We start from the raw sequence: 6,000 nt of genomic DNA, 5'->3' as shown, positions 1-6,000 counted from the left end.
TTTATCATACCTATCATACCTCTGGTGAAGACAAGAGCAAGATAAGATGAATTAGGTTTTCTTGGATTCTTTCTTGGGATTTGAAATTCTTTTCCTAAGAGTGCTTTTTCATATTGTGATGGTATTTGTAAATAATTTAAAAGACACATGCATGTAAAATAAATATAACATTACTGTAAGATATTTTAAAACTAATTTTCTTCCAGACCTAGGAAAGCATACTTTTTTTTCTTTCTTCCTTGCCTTTCCTCTTTCCTCCTTTTTCTTAAGTCTATTTTTGCCTCAGTCATCTGGCACCACCTGGCTATGTTTCCCTTGGCCAGGGCTTACTTAGGTTGGTAGCTTCAGGAATATATTTTAATAGGTACTGAGGCTTTTCTCATGCAAGGCGGACAGAAATTAGAAATGGGACGAATATAAAAGGAAGAAGAGTCTGCAGAGGGAAAGAGGGGAAGATTTTGAAGGCAGAAGGCTAACAGATTTGGGCAGGGTATAAAGCCAACTGGCAAGAGGGCTAAAATCCTTTCAGGGTTAATTGAAACCTCAACTGGGCAGGATGTGTGACAACCTAGATAGACCTGTTTCCAGGAGCCCTCAAAATTCAGCTAAGATTAGGGAATTGTGGAAACTCAAGGGACTTTATTGGGTACCTGGCAACCAGAGGAAACATAAGGGCACTTGCGGTGAACTCGGCCCAAACTATCCTCACCTTTCCACAAGGAAGAAGATATGGCTAAAAACTCATTCCCAAGCTGAGGACTATGGATGAGAGCCACCTCCTCCGCAATCCCCCGCCCGCCGGCGCCGACGCTCCGCACTCCTACTGGCTCCCCATTGGCCCAGACGCTCGCCAATCCTCATGAAGCGGCCCTGTGAGTGGTCTCTGGTTGGTGGGGCCGGCGCTGAGCCCCCCTCCGGCTCCAGCCGGGCCCCCCGCCGGGAGGGGGCGTGGCCGCGGCCGTGGCCGGGCCGGAGGCGGCGTCGCTCGCGCCGCTGCGTGCGGTGTGTTGCGGGAGGTGGCGCGTGGCGGCCGCGGCGCGGCGGGACGATGGAGCTCCGAGCGCAGCTCCGGCGCCGGCGGTGGGACCGTGGACCGGTGAGTGCGGGCTGCGGCCGGCTGGACTCCCTGGTCCGGGCTGCCCGTTGCTTCTCGGCTCCGGGCCAGGCAGCCTCTTAGGGAGGGGCGGGCGCGGGGCCGGGCCCCCAGCGGCCCCGCGGTCCAGTGAAGTTGCTGCATAGCGCCGCGCGCGCTCCAGCCGGGCGGCGGGGCCCACTGCGGGCCGCGCCTCGCCGGGCCGCCCAGCTGCGTCCTCTTGTCTGGTTCCCGCGTCAGCCGGGGCTTCCCGGCGTAGCGGCCCGGCAGCCCTCCTCTCCCGCGCCCTAGGTCTTCTCCGACCCCCACGATGGTCCATGCGCGTTACCCGAACGCGGGAGAGCTGTCCGCATTCCTGGCCGCAGGTTGCGAACGGGCCTTTACTCGTGACCCACGCACGACGTTCCGGGCCGCTTTGCGTCCCGGACCTTCTCATCCATCCATCCCTCTTGGTTCCGCGTGTGGTTGCTCCTATGTGGCCCAGCCCCCGCGTGCCCACCGCCGATGGGGTCGGGTCCTACTGGACCTCGGCGCGCCCTCGTGGTGCCCTCGTGTGTGGCAGCTATGGGCCTCCTCCCTCGGGCAGTGGGGACTCGAGGTCCCCGGCCTCGGAGGCCAGGCCGTGCTCTCCTTGTGCTGGGAGAGAGGTCGGGGCAGCTAGCCAGTGGCGCGCTGCAGGACTAGAGGAGAGGACTCAGCGACCTGGAACCGCTCGACTTGGATGGATCATCCCCGGGGCTGCCCCTGCGCTGGGAAAGGGCCATGGCGTCTGACCCTCGCGCTGCCTGGGCGAGCTTCAAGGAATGCACAAGGGTTCCCTCTCGTCTTTGGTACTTAGGGGACAATGGCGATTTCCTCTTCGTTTGGCCTTTGCAAGGAATAGTTCCCTAATGATGAGCAGAGTTCTTAATTATTAAGAAACTATGCCAAGGTTTAGGGATGAATGGGAGCATGTCATTTTCTTGGTCGCTATTGGGTGGAATAGGAATCTTTTCTTATTTGAGGGTTAATTTTTAATTTGGTGGTTTACTTCCAGCAATGAATCTGAGTTTTCAAAAACTGAAAATTAGAAAGGCTTGTTTTTGCGTCGGTGCTCTTAAAATTAAATGCAGAATAGAACGTGATATTTTTGACTGTCAGGGAGAGGCTAGCCATTTGATATATTTTGATTTTAAAAGTTAGGTTTATCTAAAACTGTTCAAAGGCCTGCGACTCCATCAAAAACTGAGTTCAAACTATTAGAATTGACTTATTTTTCTGTCACTTCTAGGGTAAATTCTATTGAATTCCAGCTGTTTCTTTTTGTATATCCTTTACCAAACTTTCCTTTTCTATCACTGGAACAATACTGTGATTCTTATAGCTAGTTCTTTTATCTACTTGAGAGGTTAAACAGGACAAAGCTGGTTTGACCTTTCCCAAAGGCACTTTTCAGTGCTTTTCCTTCTCCCAGGGTTCTAATGGCTTCCTTATAGTATTCATTTTTCTTTACTTTTAAAGGATCATTGGAATTAATATTTTTGAAAGTTCTATTTTTTCAAATGTTTAAAGCTCACTAGGTTGGAAAGTTTGGCTGACTTTTTTTTTTTTTTTAATATATTTACCGCCTGAACCAGTATTTTGTGTTCACTTAAACAGTGAGAAGAAGTTTGTTCTAGAACTATCTCTATATAAAAATTACTCTTAAGTTTCCAGTTGATTATGTGAAGTTGCTTGATAGCATTGTTTTATCTGTTTGCTTAAAATGTCTGACCTAATTGTTGATGTGCTACACTAATTGCAAAAATTCTGAAAATAGAAAATAAAAATAATTTTGCCAACATTGTAGCCCCAGTTCATCATCAGTGTGTCTCTGTACACATTTTCCATAGAAACTTGCATGTGGCAAGTAATCTTTTGGCTCTTGGGATCCATATTTATACTACTAAAAGAATTGTTTGTACTCCTGGGCCAGAATTTAGGGTTTTCTTTATATTTCAGGGACTTTTATTTGAAGAACACTCATAGGTTATGTTTTTACCCCGGGAGTGGCTCAGTATTGCTATATAGACCTTAAATTGCTCATCCTCTCTTCTCAGTCCTTTTTCTTTGTACTTCAACTTTTTTATTTTTTTGCTTTGTTTGGGTGTTTGGAATCACATTCTGCTTAGTCTGTACATTTTTCAGGACTGGTCCTTTACCTATGACTGAATTTAATCTGGAAATTCAAACATATTTTACACAGTAATACATAAATAATGCACATTGTAAAATAAACTTAACATTGATAAAGAGAGAAGTGGGGTGAACACATCAGTTTTCTTTCCCCTTCTTATTGTCATCCTAATCCTATATCTTTTTTCAGCCGCAATCGTACTATGAGGTATCCTCCCAGATATTTTTCAATAACTTTTTATATTAAAAAGGCCATGTAGTGAATGCCTAACTAAATACCAGGCACTATTTTAATCACTGAGGTTCTAGAAATAAGAGATTAGAGTATTCAAGATATTCATAACCTACCTCAGTTATTGTACAGTGTGATATGTACCATGATACAGTCCATAATGAGTGAGGGACTGGTGAGCCTCATGTGAATGACCTAATTCATCCATTCACTTGTTTTAATCCTTTGGTACACCTTAATAGTTTGTCATGTGTGCTAGGGTTACAGTGATAAATAGGGCAAACATCTCTGTTGGTCCCTGATGGGCTTGCTGTTCCAGCTCTCAGACCCTCTAACCATTGGTAGCAGTGCTGGCTCTGAAATGGGCCAAGCTACGAGAAGTGTGAGGAGAACCACAGATCTGAGCTTAGGAAATGTTCAGAGAGACCTTGTCTTCCTTGTCTTCTTCCCAGAGGAAGTGTATGAAAAGGAATTGGTGAAAGTCTGGATTGAGGAAAAAGTGTCAGGGAGGTGGCACCTTGGAGCAACTGAAAACAGCACAGATTTAGTGTGGTGGTTCAAGGGCCGAAAAGTGGCAAGAAGTGAGACAGGAGAAAAACTAGAACCATACCATGGAGATGATTCCTGTTATATAGAGTTGGGACTCATCTATGGGCAGTAGAGGATGGTTGAGGAATTCTGAGCCAAAAAAGGACAAGGTTAGATATGCCCTTTGGGCAATGAATTAGAAGGGGGAAGGCTAGAAGGAGGGATTTGAGAGGGTAGGGTGGTTGGGACTTGGTGCTTGTTTGAGTGTGTGTGTTGGGGGGCGGCAAGGGAGCTGGGAGAGGAAGGCTTTTAGGGCAGTGCCTGGTTGTCACTGGGTATTTGGGTACTCAGATGGGGACAGCAGTATTTGAGGGGAGAAGGTAATTAAGTGGCAGGCCTGTGGTATATAGAGTGGTGAGTTAGCTACATTAGGGAGTCTAGATATTTGCAGATCTTTGTGCAAGAGAATTATGCAGAATCTAGATATCTGCAGATCTTAGTACAGAATTGAGAATTGTTAGCACCATAGTTCCCAGACTGACTGACGTGCTGAATTGAGCTCACAGGGGACAGAGATATATTTTAAATTGTTGAGGAAAATGCAGTGATAAAATGCAGATCCATCCAATTCTGGGAAAACTACCATCTGAAGTTAAGTTTCTCAACTAGATCATACTCCATTCCTTTTAATGGCCTTATTTCTGTAAAGAGTGGTTTGTGGTTTTTGCTGAACTATGTAAAAATCAGCAGGGAACAGGAAATGAAGGAGGGAGTGTCCAACTTGACTCCAAAATTTGAGAAATTGGGGCTGGGATTGTGGCTCAGCAGTTGAGTGCTAGCCTGGCATGTGTGAAGCCCTGGGTTAGATCCTCAGCACCACATTAAAAAAAGTAAATAAAATAAAGGTATTGTGTCCAACTACAACTAAAAATAAATAAATATTAAAAAAGATTTGAGAAATTGTGCAGTGCTCAACAGTATTTATCATTAATAAATGCTTACCATTACTTAAGAATGAAATAAAAACTCATTTGTTCTCTCAGTTTAAGTGTACTTTTTCCAAATGGTCACTAAATTGTTAGGACATAAATATTTAAGTTGTTAATGCTTTTGTGATTCAATGGGCATTTCTTTTGACTCCAAGACACTCAGGATGCAGTGCACAGAGAAAGCTTCAGAACCCGCCTTTGCCTATAATTATGAGAAGCTGTTCAAGTAGATAGGTTATTCAAGGAGTATGTATACAGTAAAAAAAAAGGAATGGGACAGAATGTTGTTTGAGGAACTCTTGTGTTTGAAAGACAGACACACTGAGGAGGAGGAGATACTCTAGGGAACCTCATCCAGGAGGGAGTGGTTGGCAGCCAGGAGGTCCTTGCTAATATCGCAATGCCAAGGGCAACTTGGCCTCAGTGGCCCTGGTCTGGCTGGGCAACTTGGTAATGGGAACTGTAGCCAGAGGACTAGTTTGGTTTAATAGTGAGTGGGTTCAGGTCAGTAGTAAGTGGGAGTCAGTCAGGGTGTGGAGACAGCTTTGCTCAAGAAATTTGGTGGTGGTAGTTAATGGTGGTTACCAGAAGGGTGGGTAAAGGGGGAGCCTACTTTTTTGTTTTTACATGAAAGGCGTTGAGCATGTTTGAATGTCAGTAGTAAGGAACCAAGAGGTAAAAGGTGTTGGAAAGAGATTCCTCTAGACAGCAATTTAAAGGTTTCCATTGGATTTAGCCCTGAGATATAATTAGTGATCTTGGTGAGAGGTCTTGAGGAGCTTGTTGCTATGATTTGAGAGAAGGAGGTTAAAGGAAGGAAGTCTGTCAGGGCAGGCAGTTTATTCTAAAACTTGATGATGAAGAAGAAGGGCATTTACTAGAGAGGGCATCTGGTGCAGGGTTATTATTATTTTTTTTTTTAAAAAAGCAGTGTCTTTATTAAAAAACATTTTAAGAACAGTTTTTTATTTCTTTCTCCAGAAAGAAGAACTGTTGTCTTAGAA

The 6,000-nt window shown here is 45.1% G+C and overlaps 1 protein-coding gene across 5 annotated transcripts in view; it reads left to right on the top strand.

Moving 5' to 3' along the window:
- Positions 1-959: 959 nt before the first annotated feature.
- The window catches only part of Wasf3 (WASP family member 3), a 134,508-nt gene continuing 129,467 nt past the window's right edge, over positions 960-6,000 (top strand). For 4 of the 5 annotated variants that reach the window (XM_034636331.2, XM_034636330.2, XM_071611311.1 and 1 more), the window contains exon 1: positions 960-1,096. The gene's annotated coding sequence lies outside the window, so the exon portion shown is untranslated. Of the gene's footprint in view, positions 1,097-1,817; positions 1,924-6,000 lie in introns of those variants that run through there. The other variant, XM_071611310.1, reaches the window with a different exon arrangement.

The sequence above is a fragment of the Marmota flaviventris genome, chromosome 4 (genome assembly GCF_047511675.1).
Source record: "Marmota flaviventris isolate mMarFla1 chromosome 4, mMarFla1.hap1, whole genome shotgun sequence".
Lineage (NCBI taxonomy): Eukaryota > Metazoa > Chordata > Mammalia > Rodentia > Sciuridae > Marmota > Marmota flaviventris.
This window is presented reverse-complemented; position numbering and strand designations above follow the sequence as displayed.